The 12,912-nt window shown below is 37.8% G+C and overlaps 1 long non-coding RNA gene across 1 annotated transcript in view; it reads left to right on the top strand.

Moving 5' to 3' along the window:
• Positions 1 to 12,912, top strand: part of LOC115586698 (uncharacterized) — a 42,098-nt gene that overhangs the window by 910 nt on the left and 28,276 nt on the right. Inside the window, exon 2 of the long non-coding RNA XR_003984902.1 lies at positions 835 to 858. This is a non-coding gene — a long non-coding RNA (uncharacterized LOC115586698). The remainder of the gene's footprint in view (positions 1 to 834; positions 859 to 12,912) is intronic.

The raw sequence follows: 12,912 nt of genomic DNA, 5'->3' as shown, positions 1-12,912 counted from the left end.
ATTTAAAACTATATTCAATTCATTCGCCAACTTCCCTCCTCACCCTGTGGCTCCCGTGGAAGCTAAAGCAACAGAAGACCAAATGAAACGCGTTACCTCACTTAAGTTGGCCATTAGAATGATTATTCTGGGTTGGAACATTGTTGTAAACACTTGGGATAAAGTCAGCACACAACTCAGCAAAATATATAACATTTCTAGTAGACATTTTAATGCAGAACTGTTACATATTATATCTTTAACAGAAGAGTGCAAAACATACAATCAGCTTATAAAATGTCATACATTGTCATTGATTGTCAACATTCCAGCAGTATGCAAAGCAATGTTCACCTTGACAACCTTAACATGTTGCTTACATTAATTGAATCATAAATAATGATAATCAGATAATATAACAATACAACACCCAGAAAATATCTATAATGTATAAGAATTACTTTGACTTTTGATGCTTCATTTTTTTTCTTGCTGCTTATACTATAATTTTGGTGAAGCAAATTTTTGAATGTAGGATTTTGACTTGTAAACAGGTAATATTTACATTGCAGAATTTCTTACTTATGTTCAAGATCTTAGTACTTCTTCCACCACTGGTCTATTAGTGTTTACTGTAGGCCTCCTATTAGTAGAAGAAGTCTATGTATAAAGGGAAGTCAGCAGCCCTTTATACATAGTGTTAGACTGGGGAACGGTAAAATGTCAGACTGTATAGTGTTGCAAACGAACAGACAGAATTAATTAATCGTTAATTAACAGCTTCATAAGAGTGTGGACTTCCACTGTCATTGTAAGTGTCGCATCTAACCGTCTTTCTCTTTTTTTCCCTCTTAGATGATTGTGGATACACATGCTCAGGTATGGTGATGGAATTTAAAGACCACATATAACAATAAGTATCAAAATGTATTTTAATTGTTCTATTGTATTTCATATATAATTTCTGTTAATTATAGTGATTCCACTTAAAGGATTTTGACCTCACCAAGTTTTACCTTTACACTTGGTGACAAATCTTTGCCACTAGGTGGAGGCAGATGCTAACGTACATGCTGTAGTCTGGGGGATGCCTTTATTGATAAAGAGTCTGCTGTAACTTAAACGTGAAAAGAAAACTGGATCAAAGTTTGAGATGTGATGAGCAGAAATTGCGCATTGTAGTTAGAGTAACAAGAGACATCTTTTAACTAATTTCTAGAATTTGTCTGAAATTTGCAACGAAATGCTGTTGTGACTTTTCTTTGTAATTCAGGTAAAACTGCATGTCTTTGAAAATAGTGATCATCTCAAATGTTGCAGCTGCGTCTCACAAGAGAACTTATCAGTAGATATTACTGGACTGGAGCAAGCGTTTTAAGAGCTTTTCTGCAAAACACACATTCAAACTGCAGGGAGTCACTGCAGCACATGCACTATAATTTCTCTTTTGGGGATAGTTATAATAGCTATTTTACCAACAGACCTCATTGTAAAAAAAGAAAAAAAGGAAAAGGCAGCTATAGATCTAACATAATGATGTTGCATGGTTAATACCTCCTCTGTGTGCAGCGGATCATTCAGTGTAATTTCTAATTAACACGTTGCTATTTACTCTGTTGGATCATTAGGCCTCATCACAAAAGGATAATCCAGTCAAATTGAGAGTTTATGCTCCCCTTCCACCGTCCACCATGGTGCTGTTTGCTAATGAGTCATGTTGCAATTATCTAACAAATTAAGACAAATGTTGTCTGTTTAGACAAGATAAATCTACTGAGCCGGGGTATAGCGTTAACTCGTATGTAAATTCATTTCACATTTGTACCCAGAATTTCACAGACAGTTCTAACGATAACACTGGAATTTGATTAATCGTGATATTTGATATCATTTTTAGTTCATCCCTATTTTATTTTATATGAATGATAATACAATTATAATGTTTTTTAAAGTTTATCCCGAGATCATGTGTCAACATCCAAAATAAGATTAACGAAAAAAAGGGAAGAATTTTCACAAAAAAATCTGACCAAAAAAAAGATCTTGTTAAGCCAGAAAGAACCGGTGCTATGTAGTCTTTGTAAAAGGAGCAGAATAACGTTCGTGTTGCATTGTTCATTAAAGCAAATCTCTCTTCGCAATATAAAATGAAGAGTCGGCAAGCAGCTGTTGGGCTGTTCGTAACAGTTCCACTGTAGCCTAGCAGTCATTTTGAACAATAAAAGCTAAGGCACCATTGTCTAATGCAGGATGTGTCTGATTCCTCCTTTTAAAAGTAATACATGTACTCCAGATCTGAGCACAGATGCTGCAGCAGACCTCTCCTTTCATGATGAAAGGCGCGCTGAGCGCTGGGATCAGAGATGGAAGCTGTAACCTATTTGTGAAGCAGAATCATTAGGACGGTTCGCCAACCAATTTCCATAAGTGGGGTAGCGGGAAGTATTTAGGCTACTCGAAGTATATCACTAATGAGAAAAGACAAAAAGGATTCATGTGCATGTTTTATGCAATCTCTTTCTGGGTGTAGATGAATAATTATTTATGATTGCAAAGCCTAAAAGGGAGGCAAAAAAGATAGCAACTGCAAAGAGACTGGTAAAAAATTTAAAGAGGAAGTTAAATGAATATTTAAGGGAAGATGAAATATTTAATGGAAACAAATGAGGAAAACATTTAAAACGGCATGATAAATAGTAGTGAGTGGCATTAAAATGACCCTCATAATTTGTGCTGTTTGCTGCAGTAGCCAAGAGGTCTCATTCAGACTCGTAATGCTGCGCAACGAGGACTCCGACACTTGTTTTTCAACGTGCCACTCATTATGTGAAGACATTGTGTCTGTAACCCAGGGCTGACCTCATAGCTGAGAAATATTAGCCTTTGATTCAGTGTAGTTTGTATTGATGCCACGAGGCAGAAACAATTCATGTTTTATTGACCTTCTTCAAGTTGAGGTTAGGGTTCTGGAACAAAAAAACAAAAAACACATAATGACATAAATTGTGAATATGGTTGTAGTTCATTTCTCAAGAGACGTGCTGCATTAGGGTCACTCATAACATCAGTGTTTTCTCATCTGATACTCTGATACATGTTGTAAAATTCCACCTGCCAGCATCGAAAGAGAAAAAGAGTCTGTTGTATGTACCAGCACAGTTCGTTTGTTTTCCAAATGCGAAAATAATTAAATCAGCAAACAAATAATTATTCAAGTCAATGAGAACAATTATCTCAAAGACGCCTCTGAGACTTGGATGTGTATACTGAATTGATTAATTATCCTGCTAAAGATAATTGAGTTAGATCTTTGACTGTGTCCTCTCAACGTAGTCCTGCCTCCATTATGATCTCAAGAAGAATCTCATCTCCGCCATCACCATCATTCAAAACATGTGGTCAGCGTGAACACTTCCCTTCGTGGTTCATTATGGTGTAATGACATGTGGGACTTTTTAAAGAGCTGTATTTTAATTTTGCAGGTCACCCTTCTGCTCTTCTCTACATTATTCCTTGCGATGAGGAACAATCTAAAAACGTCCATGGCCACAAATCAACGGGCTTCTTGTCTCTCACTTAAATTTCATGAACCTTAGGTTTTACAATATATTCTAATCTTTCTTAAATTGCCGTTTAAATTTATTAAAAATTCAGCAGCGTGCTGACCTGCGTTCATCTGTCCAAGTTCAACTTTGTCAGCGTCGCCGTGCCATGCCCTTACTAACCCATGGGCAGACTATTACTTACCTCTGAGCCAGACAGAGATCATTACCTCTGTGAATGATGGCAAGGTAGCCCGAGCCCAACAGCTTTATTTCCCAGCTCAACTCGGCGGACGCCAGCCATCACATCCTGTTAACAATTCCATGGCTCCACCATAAAGATAAGCTCTCTCAATCAGCTCCGTCTGTCTCAACCGCCACTGAAGGGCCATCAGTCATCACTAGCCAGGACGGGGGCCCTCCATATTCACTTGTGATTGACACCGTTTAGATGATTCAGTCAGAACCACTGGGCTGTTCATTTCCCCTGCAGACTAGAGACAACAGTGTACTGTGTTATCTGATTAAGGGGAGTTCATGAAATATTTATTTTATAAGGATATCAGCTTATTCAACTTGATGCAATCGGTCTGTTTCACTCTGAGCAAATATTGGCCCCTTTCATGTGGAATCTTTCAAATGCCGTGATGAATTAAGTCAGAGGCTCTTACATTTTAATCAGAGTGAACATAAGAAGCCAATTGTCACTGTCAGACCACATGAAGGTCATTTCAATTGCGGAGGCTCCGCTCGCCATAACATTTAATGGTTACATCCTAATGATTCGTTTACATGTGAGATCAGGTTGATATTTTATGTACACGCACACATTCTGTTCAAGGCCTTTTATTCTATTAACCTGTCCTGTCTTTATTAGATCCTTTTCTGAGATAATTCCCATACGGCTTAGCCTTTGATAAATATGCTTTTAGGTCTATCTAATTAATGCATTCCGCTGTGATTTTCCTCACTTGTCACCCACTCTTTAACCTCATAGCGGAGGAACAGACTTTTCCTACTCAAATTAAAGGTCCTCTGAGACGCTGTACATGTGCGAGCTAATGATGTAGTGCGCTGTACAACCTGATATCTTATCTTGAGGGCCTTGTTGAAATGTTTTGAGTAGAAAGGAATTGCATGACCTCACTGTTATGGAGTGTGGATATATTCCAAGCAAACATGTTTTAGTTTATTGTGTCTGTTCTCGGCTGATAATTCAGAGATTTTATATGGAGCTGTGATCAGAAACGAGTTGTTAAGCTGATATTTGCTTTGTAATTAGGTTCTCACAGCGGTCGACACGTGAAGTGGTTATTGCTGTATTACTGTTAGATGAGTTGCGGCAAGACAAGACTGCAGCTCTTTACATAAGTGTGAATACTAGTGGAAAATAAAGCAATCAATCAAACTACATTTAGATTCATACGGGCACAGATGAACAAAGCTATAGCCTGGTGTTGAGGCAGCAGTTTCTGAAGGCACACAGGAGGATATAGGCCTCCACTGTAGCTTCTATTTCCAAATTAATTAAAGCAATTCAGCATTTTTAAATGTTCTATTCCATTTTATCCTTTCGCTGCTCGCATAGTTGCAGTTTCCAGCCATGTGACCGAGGGATCATTTAGAGGTATAATGAATAGTTAAAGGTGGCGATCAGCATAGACTCTTCTCCATATTTGTCTGAATTTGCTTAATGAGCCAGCTGTACTCTTAAAGGCTAAATTAACCCAATTTTGGGGGGAACTGTTCCTTTAACTTATTACAATACAATGTGTGTCATATAACAGGCTATTTTTATTTTTTCTAAAACACACCATGCCATTGGTTGCAATAACACTATAGCATCCCCAGCATTGTTTGATGTATCCAGCTGTTACCTGTTACTGTAAGACATTTCAAGGATTTGTTGTCTGTTTCTATGGCAACAAGGCCCAGGGTGCCTTGAAAGCATTGTCTTTACAAATAGTAAACATAGTCTTTATACACTTACAAAGCAAGGGTTGTCAGGGAGAACTGACTCACATTCTTGGGTGGTCAGTGACAATTAAGACAAATAAACAAACCTTTATCGAGTTTTGTATCATCCAGAGAAGGCAGGAGGATTCACAATCCTTTTTCTAACCAAATACTGTAGGTAATATAAAATGATGAATTCAGTAGCAACTTTAAGAAGCTGATCTGTACTCAAAGACCATTTGAGTACAAACAGAAGTGACTGTATTGATGACTGCACATGTGTTGCAGTATTGCAGACCACACTACAGTTACCTCTGTTTGCCTTGTGGGGCCACCAACATGTGCAGTTAATTACCTTGTAAAGTATGAAGTGGATTTATGTAACAGTAGGAATGATGGTCATGATGACCTTTTCCGCATCCAAATAGAGGTTAATAATAACCACACACCATTTTACGACTGTCGCTGGGAGTTTCTCAACCAAAACAAAGGAAACAAAAGCTGTGGTTTGGTGCCATCATGAAGTGGCTTAGGATCATAGGACTCTTTTTGACTTCATTGTTAAACAACCATCATAGCTGACAAAGTCTATGTGATGTAACTGATTTGTGACGTAAGACGTAACAGGCAACCAAATGAAACATACTGTTACCTTGAAAAGAATTACGTATTTCTCTGGGTTTGAACATAGTTTGAAACATTTGGGATAATGTAAGTAACTCAACAAATATAAAACAATGGTCTATGTTGTTCAGACATTGTAATGCCAAATTGGGTAACAATTTACAATAAGGTACACAAAAAGTGTGACTAATGATTAAGATATGATGATATGATATGATATGATAAGTATTTAGTGAGTCTTGGAGGTATACGAAAATAGTAATTAATGATTAGGTAATTAGTATTTTATGAGTCTATTGGGTAACTTCTCAGATTAAGTTAGTGGTAACTAATGATTACATAATCAGTATTTAGTGAGTCTATTTGGTAACTACTCACTATCATGTTTCACGTTACTTGAAGGTGCACAGTAAGAGTTATTAATAAATCCTTAATTAGTAATTAATGAGCCATTACTTACTTTCATCCTAATCGATGGGTGTTTTCTAGTTAATCAGGGACAACTCATGAAGAAAGTGGTCAGTATGTCAATTATGACCTAATCATGACTTAATGATTCAATAATATAGTATATCCCGGTCTACTAAACAGTCCTTGAATCTCAGTTATTCAGGAATTGTCATTAACGATTCATTAACTATCAAGTCATTCCTGATTCATTCTTTACTTGCTCCTCAGAAATTACTCACATGTTTGTGTACCTTATTGTAAAGTATTACCCAGAATGGTTGAACACGATGTCATTGAAGGGGGTCTGTTTATAATTTGTTTATTTGGATTTGAAATAAAACATGAGTTTGTATGATATCAGCACATCTTGTATTGTCACATCCTGTTAAAGCTGAAGATATTTTGATTTACAGCATAACTACCGTGTGAATTTGTAGTACTGAGTTCATGTTTTTTAGAGTTAGTTTAGAGTCACTTAAGGTAATATTGTAATGTTGGTGATATTTATTGTTACTGTTAAGATACTGCCTAATTGAGTTCACGTAGTTGATGTGTGCAGTAACCCAGATCAAGGCACAACACTATTGATACAATATCAGTGAATTTCCTCCGGCGGCGGGTTCACTGAGGACATTCATCTCAAAGACCAGCACACTGCTCACAACTCAGTAAAGAGTTATCATATTATTTTGGCAAAATAAAAATCTGACACTTGACTGAGCTCTCAAACAACCTTTAGTGCATCCATTGTCAAAATGCCAAGGATCTTTCAAAATCAAAGATTGATCAACCCCTCAGCCAACAGGAACCTCTTTGAAGCATCCTTTTAATTTACTGTGTCAGAAAAGCCTACCGGTAACTGTCAGTGCCTGCGTCTCACTCCCAGGGAGAGATGAGAAAAAGCAAAACTTATAATTACTCTCTCTGTCACTTTTTTATGATAAATGTTTAAGTTACCATCCACACAAAACAATAAATAGCTTGTACAAAAGCTGCTATTTCCCCCCACTCTGGCTTTGAGCCCTCTTAACAATTTATTCACCATTTCAGCCAAACAGTGTAACTACAAAAATACTTTTTCTTTTCTTTTAAAAAAGATGAAATATTTTCTCTGCTATGTAATTCTCCTCTCTGTATTTCGAGAGATACTGACCTAAAAAGGTTGATCAAAGACTGTTGGAACTCCACAGCCTGCAGCAACCAATAAATTGGTCCATTCGATGTTTTGCACTGACAAATTATTCTCCAGAGTACTAACATTCTTGGTAGCAACTCAATTAGCAAGAGACAGATGTAGCAAGAATTCACATTTATGTTTCATAGACCTTTCAATATTTTATTATTTCAGTGCATGTTGGCATGGGCCCTTTTATGTCACAGAAATGATAACTATTTGCTAATTCTCACATAAAGTGATAGTTGTTTTGGTGCGTGCTGCAGATTTGTGGGGAAACGACGCTCCCTTTAGGCTTTTAACACAATGTTGGAATGGCCTTGAGCGTCCACATGCTTTAAAGTGGCTGTTAAAAGCCAATATTTCGTATTATCGCCAAGGGGAGACTGATCCCGCTCGCTGTCAATGTAAAGAGAAATGTCGACAAAGGAAAGCGGGAAAAAAATCACACCTACGAGAAAAATCACATATTAATGTAAGCCTTCGTGAAGTTTATATATTTAAACTTTATGAGTTCAGTTCGTTTTTAGTCCATGTGGCATGATAGTTGTCTTAACTGACTGAAATTCACTCCTTTTGTTGCCCTTACTTTGAGCAAATAGCTAGGAAAGATTGTTTTTTGGTTAATCTCGTAATGGTCTGGTTAGAAAAGACTGTGTTGAAAATGCTCATTAATTAATTGCCTGCCGAAATCACTGTTGTCTTTAAAAAAAACAATGCTTTGCCATCTACCTGATCTTCTTTGCACAAGGGAATATAGGCTATCATTAATATGCATGGGTCCCTCTTGTCTATGTTTGGGCATTTGATATTAACCCTCAGACATGCTGGTGACCTTTTGCACGAAACCATATGGTTAACAGTGAGCGATCTCCCTGCTGTTCAAGCATCATTTACCTCAGAAAGACACAGAATCAGTGAGCTTCACAGCACAACTCAACTAAGACGGGTAAAAGCATTTCAGCATCCAGTTCAGTTCACTGATGGAAAAAAAAATCAGATTAAAATGAATCATAGCTTGTTTATATTTTTTTTATATATTGAACATTAAATGTGTTTTTTTTTTCATAGTGGACATTAATTCTTCAGTGTGTTGCGCATGTTTACCCGTGGATTACAGAGCATCAACAACATAAATATATGATTATACTCATGTTTTGAAAATCAAACATTGGGGATTACCACCTTATGTCACAGGAAACTGAATCCAGTGAGGTATGACGTACTGAAAAATGCATCTCCACGCACCTATGAATAACGCCAGCATTTCTCTCTAAACATGCCGAGCCTCTTGTTTGCATGTGGCGGCAAGCAACAAAACACATGGCGCTCTCTCTGTTATGCAAATATGAAATGGAACCAGAGCACAATAGCAGCTTTATAGTCTCACTGTACATTTGCACAGAACATCTGAGAATACCAGGCTGCATAATTAACTGCCAATGAAATGTTCCCTCGAGTCAGTCGTCTGCTTTATTAACAAAGTAATGCAGTTATTTTTAATTGGCCGTTTCATCGTCAACCAAATTAGATAAAATGACACGGGCGCATTTCTGAAGAACAGGAGTGTTTATTATTTTCTTGTTCACCTTCGTATCTCTAGCGACATATGGTCAAGACAAATTCTATTGTATTATTTTTCTTATCAAACGTAAGAGATTTAGGATGTGGACTAGAAACGTGCAAGTCAACATTATTTCAGTGTATAACCTGTTTATGGTCATGTGAATGTGGGTATTGTGACATGTGCTGCATATCATGTAAACACAGGTGTTTACTGTGATGTGTATTGTGAAAAAAATATAGGTAACACTTTATAATTACCGTCATTAAAAAAATTATACCTTTAATGAAACATTAGTTGATGGTTACTCATCTGTTATTAAACAATGAGATGTTTCATAAACCATTTATTAAGCATGTTAAGTGTAAACATTTATAAACATCAGTTGCAATGTCAAATAATGTTCATAGTTAAATTACACATGATTTATTAACTATTAGCAAAGTATTGTAATCATCAGGTGCAACTTTCCAATGAACAGTTGCTTAATAAATCATTTATAAAGCATTTCCTTGTTTGTTTACAGTGGTACTATTTACCACTGATTAATGAAGGTAATTATAAAGTGTTACCAAAATAGCAGGTTTATTTTTGTCCATGCCATATTAAGATGTGCATTATACATTAATATCAGAATTAATGTAAATGCATTTATTTTGTAGTATTCTACATTATATTACATGCATGTATTTGGACATATTTCATAATAAGAGCATGCAGGAACAATCGTGAACAGACCATGATTAATGTGTTCACCACTTATTATCGTTGCTTGCTTGCCCGTGAGAGATTTCAAATAGATGCTGCTGTATTGGACACATTCTTGTTATGTGTATTATGTAGTATAACTATCTGTAACTTTGTAAAGTCACTCAGAAATGATCTAGTGTTACAACAGTTGCAGTGCTCATCACAGTTTGAGCCGGAGCTGAAACTGTATGATAATTTGGATCAAAGTAAAAGTTAAAAAAACGAAAGCGGGAGGTGCCCTTTGTGGCACCACATGGAAATTTCTTGCAGCATAGCTTGAAGAAGACAACCACGGGGGTTGACGAGCGGTTGTGAGGACATCAAACACTTCTGCCTCCTATTGAAGAAGTACCAGAGAATTTTTTTGGTGAGCGGGCTTGTCTTTTCTGCTGGCAGAGATTACAGAATTGGTGTTGCACTTAGCAGCAGGGAGGCACCAGTGGAGAACTATACCTGGATAGCTGTCCTAACCACAGACCTCTCCCAGAATGGATCATTAGCATTGTGCCAAAGATGGATGGCAACTTTCTGCACGACTTGCTGGCCGCCAGTGCAAGAGCAGGGCGCGGGCTCTCTTCTGGTCCCTTGGCCTGCCTGCTGACCTGCTCCTGGGTCTTAGTTAACATTCAGGGGGCCCTGACCTGAAAAGCAGGCTTGGCAGCAGCACCAAGGTCCCATCCTCCCCAAAGAAATTAGAGGTGGTAATCTTTCAGGAACAACTTGCTAACCTTCCCAGACCATGTAAATGTAATAGATGCAGCTGATTGCTTCTGTTTTGCGGGCCCTCTGTGTCCTCTTGTCACCGGCCGTGGCAGGTCGTGTCCAATTTATGTGCGTTTGACAGCTCAGAGGTGACAAATGATGGCCGGGGCTAAAAGAAGGTTACATTTAAACACAGCACAGGTCAATGGGGTAGATGGCTGAATGCTAAATCACTGTCAGGGAAACTAATGATACAACATTATAAGACAACAGAGCAGGGGTAAAAGATGAAGTGCAGGATGTCATGCTGATATTATAATCGACCAATGTCTGTTTCAACCGCACATTCATCTTGATTTTGCATAGACATTCACATATACCCGTGACTTCTGAATGGAAACGCCGAGGAATCCCACACAAATCGCTATTTATGATGCCGGATCCTTTTGTTTGCGACAAGAATATCACAACATTACTGTTCCTGGATACGTTATCGGAGTGATGCCGGAGAAAAATAACGGCCATTTATAGCCGTATACTATTGGGACTATTCCAGTTCTGCAGTAATTAAAGCACAAAATACACTTTGTTAAGCATTGGAAACAAATATTTAATCCTCTATGTCTAAGATCTGTTACACCTGCTGTAGCAATTTCAAAAACACACAGGAAGTCTGAATAACAAACACAGAAAGAGCCCGGGAACCGAAGCACGAGTTGTGGCATCTTGACAAGTCTTTAAGTAATTCTTACAAGAACAAACACCCCTAGGCTCACTTGCTTCATTGCTTAAGTCAAAACAGAGAGTACATACAGCCACTAGGCTGCCACGGAAATCCGATAAGTAGTGCCCACTCTTTTTTTAAGGAAAGTGAAGTGATTAAATGGTCAACACTGAGGAAAATATGAGCTATTAGGTTGTCTGAGAGGGTGTAAACTCATTATGTATCTGCTCATATGGACATCAATAAACAAAACATATCAATATCCCCTCAGGGATCAATAAAGGATTTCTGATTCTGGAAAGATTCTGAATTAATTGGATTTATTGTTTGGATTCTTATATTGTTAACCCTTGTGCAATTTTGTTTACATCATATGACCGCACACCACAAATGTATTTCGTATTTGTATGATTCTTTTTTTTTTTTTTTTTTTTTATCACACGGAAAAGACAGTGTGGCAGCTAATAATAACCATTAGTACAACCTAACTCCATGTAGCTGGAGGTTATGTGGACATGGAGTGTCCAGGAAGCTCAAGGACGGCTCACACTCCCAGATTAAACAACATTCACTCTCTGTCACATGCCTAGCTCCCAAAACTGCCAAGCCAGAGGAAAATGAGCCCCCACACGACCCTCGCTGTGGATGACAGGATAAAACACAAGACAGTTGTGCCTGAAGGAGACCCGGGATAACGAAATAATCTTTAATCTCTGTCCCTTCAAGGCACTTCCAACACCTGTTATTCTTGATGGCATTGTGAGAGAGGGCAGCTCGCAGATTCATTTTAAGCCTGGTAATTATTGCACTAATTATTCACTTTGGTGTGGGGTGATTACCAGTCCTCGTTCAGGTGAATACTCGTCCGCTTGCACACCAGCTGAGGCCAGAGCAGCTCGGTGGAACAGTTGTTCCACTCCTTTTTCCCTTGCAGATATTTGACCTCTTGTCATGTTTGCAATCTGTACTTTGGGGGGAAGGGAGAAAAACAGCCAGAAACTTTTAATTGCTCAACAGCAGCAGGAGTGAAAAGCACAGGTTTGGCCATCTGTTCGGCCCACATCATCTCTTTGACAAAGAAACTTCCCGTTTAAACAGGTTGCTTGCTTTCCACTAGCCAGCGTGATGGATCTATTGGGAGTTGTTGCCATGCCGTCCCACGTAACGATGAGACATTATTTCTCTTAAATTAATGAGTACCCATAGTATTTCTCCTCCTTTTCTCCCCCTAATCAATAATTAATGACTCAAGATATATTCTTTTCATTTAATGGGGTGCATTTATAATCACAGCTTGGGGGCTCGAAAGCCTTTAAGACAAATATCTCTGCTCTTTGACTAGATTTAATTCAATTAGTAGAAATACAACATCAAATACTATGCCTCCATTAACAGATCTTTCATGTTAAAAATGAGTATCATGAATATATAATAATATATCTGTGGT

This window comes from Sparus aurata, chromosome 8 (assembly GCF_900880675.1).
Source record: "Sparus aurata chromosome 8, fSpaAur1.1, whole genome shotgun sequence".
NCBI classification, from domain to species: domain Eukaryota; kingdom Metazoa; phylum Chordata; class Actinopteri; order Spariformes; family Sparidae; genus Sparus; species Sparus aurata.
This window is presented reverse-complemented; position numbering and strand designations above follow the sequence as displayed.